This window comes from Tyto alba, unplaced genomic scaffold (assembly GCF_018691265.1).
Source record: "Tyto alba isolate M040663 unplaced genomic scaffold, T.alba_DEE_v4.0 Super-Scaffold_6, whole genome shotgun sequence".
In the NCBI taxonomy this organism is placed as follows: domain Eukaryota; kingdom Metazoa; phylum Chordata; class Aves; order Strigiformes; family Tytonidae; genus Tyto; species Tyto alba.
In genome coordinates, this window is record NW_024881327.1 from 7,888,912 (window position 1) to 7,899,904 (window position 10,993).

The window sequence follows — 10,993 nt, forward strand, 5'->3', positions numbered from 1 at the left end:
GTTCATTTCAATGTACTGTTACCAGTGTGGCTGGCTAGACAGAGACATACTGAGACTTGAGGTGAAAGTCAAGAAACAGAAAGTACCTGAATATAACCAGAGGAGACTGTTGAACCATCTGGCTGTGTTTTTGAGTAAAGTATGTATTAAAATATTTTTGAGAAACAGGCAATCAGCTAGAGACCAAGACTCAGGCTGCCTTTCATTTCTGGTATGGTATTCAGGCTTTCAGTCTATCCTGGGAGCCAGACCCCTTGGAAATTATGGTAAATATTTCACTCGTATTGCGTGTAGTCCATTATACAAAACCTTGTGTGACCAGAGACCCAGGCTGACAGGGCAGATGGGGTCGGCAGCATTCCCAGGTGACTGCTCGAGCAGGGCTAAGTGCTACTGCTGGCTGATGCCCAACCAGCGAGGAACAAAGCACTTTGGGCAGCTCAATAAACCCAAATCCCATATTTGGTTGTGGATGGGGGATGTCTGTTTTGAATAAAACTCTCGAAATCACTTAGTTTACTTCTTCTAAGGGGGAAAGCTTGGAAATGTGTGTTTCTGAATTATTTTTATTGCCATACAACCTGGAATAAATGCTGGTGCCCTCCCTTCACTGCCTGTGGGAAGCTGATTTTTAGCTGAGATTCACTTTGCCACCTAATGAGGAAGGCTGCGTTAAATGGTGGCAGCAAGGATGAGCCATGGAAGGTCCACTATGACCCCCCTGGAGAGCAGGCAGGAGGGATCCCACTCAGGCGTGCCTGTACCCAGGGTGTGGAGGATCACTCATGCCCTGAAGGGTCTCCTTAGGCCAGTGTGACACCCACGGGGACCCCCTGCTCACTCATGTTTGGCACTCGGGCTTGACAGTTGTAAGGCACAAAGCAGTTAGCATCACTGTTTTACTAAAGGAATGTTGATAAGACCTTGGAAACCTAAACGCCCTTGAACACAGTTGTGCGTGTATATTTGCTAATGAGTCTGTGTAGGCCGCCAGGAACTGATTCATTTTCTTCATTTATGCTTTATATGGATTCATTGGAAAAATAGGTGTTGCTGTATTCTTATAGCAAAGAAACTTGATGAAAACAGTAGGGAAGCTAGAGATTGATATTTTATTACTATACTGAAAATATTCTAGACGTGTGTCCAAAATCTTGACTCCTGCATCTACCAGGGTTGCGATACAGTATAACTCTTTGCTTGCATTAGCAGCCTGTACAGTACACTTGCTAAAGTGCTGGCAAACACAAAGCTTGGAACTGCTTCTCTAAGGGGGAGGACATCACCCAAGCCTATATGTGATTTACAGTGCAACATCTGGAAAGTCTAAAGCTGAATTCAGCGTACTGCTGAGGCAGCCTGGTGAAAGAGTCGGCATGCTGATGCTCAGCATCCCTCTGGTGAATCCCTCTGGACAAGCTTAAAGGTGCTCTGCCAGCTGCCCGGTCTCTGTGGGACCCTTAACATCCCAGCAACAGCACAGAGAGAATATCTAAATATGCTTTACAGGGGCATTTGCATTCTGTAATAGCTGGAGGATTCACACATGTAAATAAGGGACAGGAACCTGGGGAGGAGGATGTTCCTAGAAAGCACATTCAGATGATGGGGAGCAGCTGTGGCAGCTCCCCGAGCAGTATCCCAGCTGTGGGGATTTAGGAATAACAAGATCTTTTCAGCTCTTTTCAGCTGTGTGCTCAGGTATAAGCTAACTCCAAGTTTCGTTCTTTGTGCTGGCAGTTTTGTGGTGTGGATCCTGATCGCTTCTGGCTCTACTTCTTCCTAGGCTGCCTTCATCTGGGTTTTCCTTGCTGGCTTAGGGCACAGGTAAGTTGCCTGATGTGGGTGGTGTGGGAGTCCCTGGAATGGGAGGAAATCTGGATGAGTGATGTCTGGGGCACATGGATGATGCCAGTGCTTCGTTGCATGTGGAAGATGAGAAACGGAAGCTAATGGGGGCTATCGGGGAGTGGGATAGGCAGCACCACTCAAAAGGATGGAGTGGAAGTTCTTTCTAGCCGTTCTTATCTATATTCTTTTCTGCTTGACACTTCCACCAGTATTAGGGCTGTATATCTATCTGGCTGTTGTAATTAGCAACAGCATTGTATTTCTACAAGGGCTTCCCTGATGGGAAATGCATGTTTGTATACTATTGCAAAAAAGGCAATGAGTCTAGGATCCCTGTAGTGTTTGCCCAGAATACACATTATTATTATTCAGTTAGTGCACTTCCAGTATGATTCCTATATTTCATAAAGAAAGCAGACAGATGGGAATGGGATACATGATCCAGGGTAAAAACCTGGGAAGTGCTAGGAAGGAAATATGGTGGAGTATATCTCTCAGTGAGCCTTGCCAGAGGGAGTACTTGCCGTGACAATACATAAGTTAAAAAGAAAAATTAATGTAGCACCAAAGGAAGCTTTAATTAAATAAAAGTATAGAAAGAGAAAAGCTGAATTCTGGTACCTAAACAAAAGCACGAAGAAAAGAGTAAGATAAAAATATTGGTATAATTAAAAAGGTGGGTGACAGAAAATGGATTAAACATGGCTAAGAAAATATTGGTTGGAGCTATCCATTCAACAACAAAAAGCTGCAGGAAAAGCTTGGACTGCCTATGCCTGCTGGAGAAGCTATAGATAGTGGCTCTGGATATTTATGCCTGCTCTCCAGAAATAGTATTATTGTAAGATTACTCCTGATAGTCGTATGACATTCTATAATCTATTTTTGCTAGCCATGGTACAGCAACTGTAATGATATCAGATGGTCATGATTTGACTGTGATGTTTAAATGTTCTCAAAAGTGTGGTTCTTTGACTATGTAACAGCAAGCTCAGATTATCTATAGTGAAATAGTCTTGTGGAAAGTGCAGTTCAAACTGCTAAAAACATGCTTTAAAATTCAAGCTAGTACTTGGCACAAGTAAATTGCAGCACAGCACCTTGGAAACTGGCACTACCACTTCAAAGTAGTATTCCCATTTGCTGAAGTCTTGTTTAATAGAAAGCTTTTAAACCCGAAAGGTTAGAAAATCTTCACAGCCAGGGGAATTTTGTGTGCATCTGTGTCAAGTATTTGGTAAAACATGGCCCAAGAGACAGTGTTCTCTTTGAAGTGATTTTTTTACTCCAGTGGGTAACTTACAAAGCAAGGGTACCCTGTGAGGAAATGGGAAGTCTCAGGATCTTTGCTGGAGAAATGTCCTGGGTCTCAGTTCCAAAATGGACCTAGCTACTGAGGGGACAGTTTAGGCCACACCAGTGAAAAGGGCTGAGCAGAGCCCTGCGGAGACTAGCATCTGCGGTAGCATCTCCTTTGTCCTTTAGCTCCTCAAAGCAACTTGGAACCTTTAAATGTTTAATGGCGTCAGTCATAATTGCATGAGTACTTTTCTCTGTGTGGTTCACGCGCATTGTGTTGCCACGTGAAGGTGTTTTGGTATGGGAGCAACAGGAGACTTGATGTCTTGTAGCCATTGTGATACAAACTGAGAATCTGCACTTTTCCAGGTGCCCCTCTCACTCTGACCCTGCGTATTTTTAGAGCTATTCGGTGGCAAAAAGGGAGCAGGCCAGGTTTCAGGTGGAAACCAGCAAGACTCTGCACCTCAGCACATCCCTTTCTGATATTAAAAGTGTCGATTTAGGTGATGCTTTTCATTTAGAGCAGCTGAAGCAAATTATCTGCCAGTTTCTGCCAGCACCTTCAAGTCAACTATATTCGTGTTGTTCTTGACTTTGTCATCATCTTCACTGCCTGTCACCCTGCTGCTTCCAGCTGAACACAGCTACATGCTGGTCACTGGTCCCCATGCTTAGCATAAAATAACATGTACCTATTTGAATATGGCAGCACGACAGCTTCTTAATGGTTGCATTATCTATGTTAAAGCAGCAGGAAATGAAATTAATACGAATATCAATTCTCAACACAGCACAGGTGGACATGTGATGCCTCTGTCCAAGGGCACAAAGATACAATTCTGACACCTTCTTACTTGCTATGCTTGTTGTCCTGTTGAAGTTAAAGGCACTGGTAACGTGCAAGTAAAATACTAAAGGCATTTTGAATCTGGGTGAACTGAAGGCAATGAATATACCAGGTCATAGGAGAGCCCAGGGTGCCTGACTTGTCTTTGTTCCTCCGTTCCAGTTAACGTCTAGAAAGATGCCTGAAAATTACTACTCTTTAAAAGTTATTCCAGGGAAATATGGGCATCAGGAGGAAGTTTCAAACAGCTAAGTTCCAACATGTGTTATACTCTTTTAAATAAAATACAAATTAGTCACAACACTGTTCTGAATGTTTGATTGTGACTCCCTAGTAGAGGAAAACAAACATAAATGGTACTTTTAAAACAAACACCAAATACTAGAACATGTGCAGTTACAAAACCACAATTCCTAAGCGTGTGAAAGTGCAGGCAAAGGAATGCTCAGGTTAGCCTCACTAGTCAGACTATATGAGATATTTGATGCTGTTTAGCTGCCATATTTTCATTCTTAATTGTAGTCTTCAAAGTACTTAGAGTGGTACTTTATCCCACTTAGTGTAACATGAGTTTCAAAATGTACATGTTTGTGGCCATTTCTAGCTAAAATAATCTATAGTTTCCACCTGGGTGACCTAACAGGAGAAAACCAAGAATCTTGTAATCTCAACCACTCAGGTGTATTCAAGTGTTATTCATTTGTGTGATTGTTCCTACAGGCAAATCTTGCCAGAACATCCCTATTACAAAATTCAAGAGAGATAATTGTGTCTAATGTTCTGATAAAGAAGATCTGCCCAAGTATTTCTGTACAGTGTAACCAAATAATTGAAATCCTGAGTCATCTTAATGGTTAATGATTCAGAACAGGAATTTTTTCCAATCACATCTCTTCCCCTCAGTTCTCTTTTAGGGAGGCTTAGATGTGAGTGACTGACTGGAAGGTATTTGTAAACCAGCAGGTCTGTGTTTGTGAGTTTGAGAATTGCTCTTCATCAGCTGACAGAAGGCAAGTTAAAGTTCTTCCTTTGTAGCTCACACTCTTTCTTTCTAATCAGTCAAACAAAAGAAGATTGGGGGGCGGGGGGGAGTGCAGTCATTAGTTTTACAGAAAGCTGTTCAAACTGCAGTAGTAGAAATAGTAAAGAATCTGAGTCTGAGGGATGGAGTAAGAATATTAAAAAAAAAAAAAAATGGGGAAGCTCTTTCTACAGGGCAACTTTAAATCTTCTACCCTTGTTTGAAGAGGAGAAAAATTAATCAGAATCTGAGATACCAGGTTCTAGCTGGTTAAGTATGTTTCATTCAAATGCAAGTGCCCATTTTACCAAAAAGCTGTACTTCTAATTGCTATAGGGTGTTTAAAGCCACTCAGGATCTTCAGACTGATTGAGAGTAATGGTGAACTTGTGCTTACAGCAAGGAATATTCCCGAGTTTTTCTGCCCTGCTGTTTCTTACTAGTCAATGTCTGGAGCTGGAGAGACTCTTGAAACCTGTTTTAAATCAGCAGGGAATTTAATCTGCAGATTAGCGCTCATTGCTCTTAGGTTCAGGTCATTTGATCTCTTGGCACCTGCAGATATGCACTCGGCAGTACTGATCAGCACTGACAAGCAACCTATAGAGCAGGCTGCACGGCACAGCTTTCACGGGCTTTACGTACGGGCCGTGTGGCACAGAATCCTGTGAGCTATGCAGAGGTTCAGACTGCGCTCACAGTCTGTGTTGTGGTTCGCTATCAACTCCCTGCTTAAATTTTTGGAAGTCCCGTGCTCTCAGCCATGAGTTGTGCAAAGTATTTCAGCAGAGAGGATGCGTTGAAAATAATTTATATTCTGGCTCAAGGCCAAGAAATGTTACCTGTGTATGCTGTTCTCTGTTCAAAGTCAGGTTGTTACTGAGAGCAGTGATATAAATACAGGTGAAATGGGGGTGGAGTCTTGCCTTCTGTCACTGCTCATTCTTCAGGAATTTGTCATGATTTATGTCATACAGGGTGACAGCAAGTTCAGGGAAGAACTCTAATGGTCTCTGTCCTGGTTTTGGTGCTCCTGTTTAATTTTTTGTGCTTTGTTTTCTCTCTTCCAGATACTTTTTACTGTGAAGAGTTCATATTTCACCCTTTTTTTTTTTTTTCAGTTATCAGCTACTAAAATGACAGGTATCTGAATAGTTAATGCCTACATTCATGTTTTTCTTGGACTTCAGGATATCTTTTTTTAACTGAGCAAGGATGATTTCAACCCTCAGTAATTTTTCAAGCTATTTGTAGAAAGTAGAAGTACAGTAAGTTATACCCGATCCACATCTGGAATTTTATCTTTACAAAGGCTTGCATTTGCACTAGTGTGTGTTAGGCAGGTCACAGATGCTTCCTGGAGAGATGGAAAGATTTGAAACGTGCTCCAAGACAAGGAGACTTTGTCTGTATCAGCCTTTCAGGACACCACACCTCTGAAGTTAGCTGCTGAGCACACTGCAATCATTTTTATTGCATCTTTTAGGTACAAAGAGAGCCACAATAAATGAATTTAAAATCGGTGTCCATCGGTTATGTGAAGGGAGCCTTTGGGCAAAACTTGACCTCTGTCAAGCTGTATTAGACCCCAATTGTTTCCTGCAAACAGTGCTGGAGCGCGGGGCAGCCGCAGCGCTCGTCTTTGCCCCCCTTCCTTCTCGGTCAGGCAGCCCCCAGCCCCTCTGTGTCAGGGTGGGAAGTCCACGTGTTCCCCGGGGGTTTGCAGAGCCCTGGTGGGGAAGTGGGAGGAAGAAAAGGATCTCAAGGGTCTTCCTGTGGCTGTGGTGCTGCCCCTTTACTACAGTGACTCGGTGTCCTGTGTCGCTGCACCCCAAGTCGTGCGGCTGATGTAATTTGGGATTTAGATGGTGCTCCCCAGCATACCCTGTGAGAACGTGCCTTGCCATCGTGTATGACATACCTGGAAGAGCCGAGGGAAAGAGGTTTACCTCATCTTTCTCATTCACGTGGAAACATCTCTAGCCTTGTAAATAGAATGAGTCTAAATTTCCTGTAGTAAAATGCTGAAAATTAAATTCCCTTTATGTTCAGGGTAATAGTGTGATACTTCATGGGTGTTCAAAACTTAATGGAACTTAGTCTTTTTTTCTCATGTTTAGGGGGAGGGAGAACTTTTGTTTATTGAAGTAAAATGTAGCTGTACAAAAGTAATCAAATTATGAGTGCCAGGATAGATAAAAAAAATATTCACAGTGCTAAAATGGCTCCATAAAATTATGTTCAGTACTAGATTCAATATGAAAGAACATACTAGTTATGAAATCCTTTAAATGAGAATTTATTATTTCTGTGGAAAACAAAAACCAGCTCTTTATCAGAAAAATAATGAAACCTGATGCAAGTCAGAAAATTACTGTGTATCCTTTTACTGTGTGTTAAACTGACAGAGAAGCAATTTCTAAGCCTCTGATGAATGATCCCTTCTGACCTTGAGATGCTTCTCTTCTGAATAAACACTTGAAACTATAGGTCATTTATGAGAATTAGGATATACTGCTCTAGGTGCACTCATGAGTAATTAAATGATCTCTACAAAAAGATTTGCCATGCTTCTGACGTGTGTGGGAGTAAGTAAATGGCTCAGTGCACTGATAATGAGACTAAATTTTTATTAGAAATTCTGTTGAAGTTTTGAAACAGGCTGCATTCAACCAGATACTCAAGGACATTAAATGAATTCCAGACAGAAACTAGGTCTTACCCTGATGCGTGTCCTAACTAGTAGGCTTCAACATTTTTCTGTTATGCTGTCTTAAGCTTTCTTTCTAGCTAATAAGTCTTTTGGCTCATTTGGGTTGTTAAATTCTGTGCTAATGGCAGGCAACTCCAGAAGGACCTCATAGATCTGAGTGGGAAAGAAAAAAAAAAAAAAAAAATAGGCTGACAGTCTTCAATATAGATTACTCTTTTAAAGCAAAGTAATGCCTCTATAGAAAAGAATAATCTGTGCATACGGGATCATAAACTCAAAACTGGCAGTTGTGACTCCAGAAGGTGATGCTGAAGTTGTTAATTCTCCGAAACCATAGGCAGGGATGTGCCCTCTGGCAGCACCAGTTCAACAGTGCTGGTGTTGGGAGTATGATGGGATTAGGCTGAATACTGGCCAGGCTTTCCCCAGCAACATCTCATACTGCTGCTGTGTTTACTTACTGTTAAACAAGTGGACACAACCTTCCAGCACTCTGTTGTTGAAGATTAGGGTATTCTGGAGAGGGTGTGAAATCTGTATTTCTGATAACCTGTAAATTTCCTTGTCTGTAGATGACAATTTTCTCTGCATAAAGCCTATATAGAATCCCTGGGTGAGACACCAGTTTACCATCAGGTATCATGTGTGGACCTAAGCTTCTAATACACATTTCAAACCCCATTGTATTAATTATGAGCCTGGACATTAGATGTTATAGTGACTAATTTCTAGGTGCCTAGATCCTTTCTGGCTATATGTCATCATACTGGCAACGTTCAGTGGTATATGCAAAGTGAGTTTTGTTTTCCTCAGTCTCGTATCTTGCAGAGGGGTTTCCAGATGCTCATTGGGGTGTTTACTGTGATGGATGGATTGCTTTACTGTGGTTTTGGTAAAGGGCTCAAACCCTGACTGTGAATTGAGACCAAACTTTTCCCATCCTGATAAGTTATCTTCTGTACCATCACTGTTGGACATGGGTTACTTAATTCTGTGTTCACAGGAAACTTAACGCTGTGTTTGTTTCTGGGATATAGACTGAACAGGATTAATAGTTTCAAATATGGACTACTGTGGCTTTTCTGTAACAATGTAAACAATTACTTTGTCAAAGGCCAAGTTTTTGGCATATTTCACAGGCACAAGTATAGTAAGATTGAACTATCCATTAGTAGATACTAATAAAATTCTTAAAAGTCTTAAAAAGAAATTTGGAAAAGTAACACTGATTCACAGGAAATTAGGACTGAAAATATATGCACCATTTAAACCTACTGTTAAGTAACTTGTTGCTTAATTGGCTGTAAACTGTTAACCGAGTGTTCTACATTCAGCCTTTAGTAACAAAGCCAAGCACACATACTGATAATATATATTAAAACAATCTATTATAACTGCATATCCAGATTATAGATACCTCTTCTTTCATCCTATAGAAAACAGTTTTGGAGACTTAACTGAGTCTTCTTAAATGTATGTGTGGCCACCCAGCCTTCTAGACACTGCCTCTTGAAGAAACTAAGACTGGGTAAGGCAAAAATATGAGATGAGAGAAGCAAAGAGAAGTAAAGCAGAGAAGAAATTCCTCTTGTATCTCGTCTCTTCTGCAGTCTTAACAAATAGCAGCTGCCATGTTTCTTTTTGAGCGTGTGTGAATAAATACCACATATTTGTTGACAGGCACGGTGAGCTCAGGCACTCAACACCTCTTTTGCAGCCAATGTGTAGAACACAGTCTTCCATCCTGGTGTCTTTAGCAGCTTCCTTGCTACAATTTTCAACTATACCTTATGAGCGCTTCCTTTCTCAGATATTTGAGTGATGTTTCAGCAATCCCAGTAGAGCAACACATTTCCTAGTTTTACAGGAAGATATACACATATCAGTGTGCCTAAGTCTGTGTTTACTTCATATCAGTTCCAAGAAATGTCTCTTCTCATTTATCTAGACACATACAGAGATCATGGTGAAGATTAGGTATTTAGCTAAAACTATCCTGGGTAGAGCTTTATCTCAGGAAGATCATGAGTTAAGACATCTGGCCTCTTAAAGTCTTCTTTTCCCTTGCCTTTTTTTGTCTACCAACTGGCCAGGATTTTCATAAGTTAGCCAGCTTTGATTTTAACTCTCCTTCCTGAAACTGTGACTGAATAAAATGACTTTAGGAAATGCTGTGCTATTTGACATAAGCAGACAGAACCATGTTCTTTCAAGATGGAAAACTGAGCTTGCTCATGCCTTGATACTTAATTGTTTATAAACAAGTAATTACATTAATGTAAGGAAAATATTTTCCTTCAGCTGGTTGGGTTGGCACTTAGCCATCAAGCCACTGTTTACACCAATTCTTTATACTTGTCTGACACCTTTATTTCATTTAAACTCAGATTTAGCACCACACTTCCTAAATGGAGAAGAATAATGCAGGGGAGGCATCACTAGCTGTTGGTAATGACAGTCTATAAAGGTAAGCAGATGTTCTGTGACCAGAGTGCTGCTGGACTGTCTGGTTGTTCAAATCAGTTTTGAGGGGTAAACCTAAAATATTTAAACAAGACCTAGGAAATTCCATGGCAGATTGAGCCCAAGGTCCTATATTCTGTTTGCAATAGGGGCTAGTACCTGATGGGCCGGAGAAAGATGTGAGGGGATAGATTATGCTAGCTAAATTGGAATGTTATGTACCCTCCAAATTATTTGCTGGATTTATAACAACAATAAGACTTATTGAAGTCAGAAGCATGGTCTGAAAAAAGTTTGTAGATACTAGGGAGAAAAATTAGGATTAAATAAAACACAAGTCTAAAGCTGACAGATGTAGCTTTTTAACTTCAAAAAAGCTAATCAGAACTCTTTATAAAACTACAGATTGAATTTTTGTCATGTGTTCTGTTTTTCTTACAATATTTGGAGCTGTGCTTTGTGTTGCTGTAATATCAAGCATCTACAGCAAATTGAATCCTTAAGATTTATTACTGCTTTCTGAGTTTTAACATGTGGAGCATTTCCATTCCTTGAAAAGTTATTTTTGGTGGTATCATATCACACAGCTGTGTGATCATAGGAGGTATGAAATTAAATAGAATGTATTCCTTAACTTCTCCAACAGAGCTTTTAAAGCTTTGGATGGAGCAGATAACATAATGTTGTCTTTTGATGTATGAAATAACATTTAAAATTCCAATTTTACATTCACTGCTAGAAAGATACAGTGACTGTTGCTTCATCAAACTGAGCTTCAGCATAACTGTCAGATGTT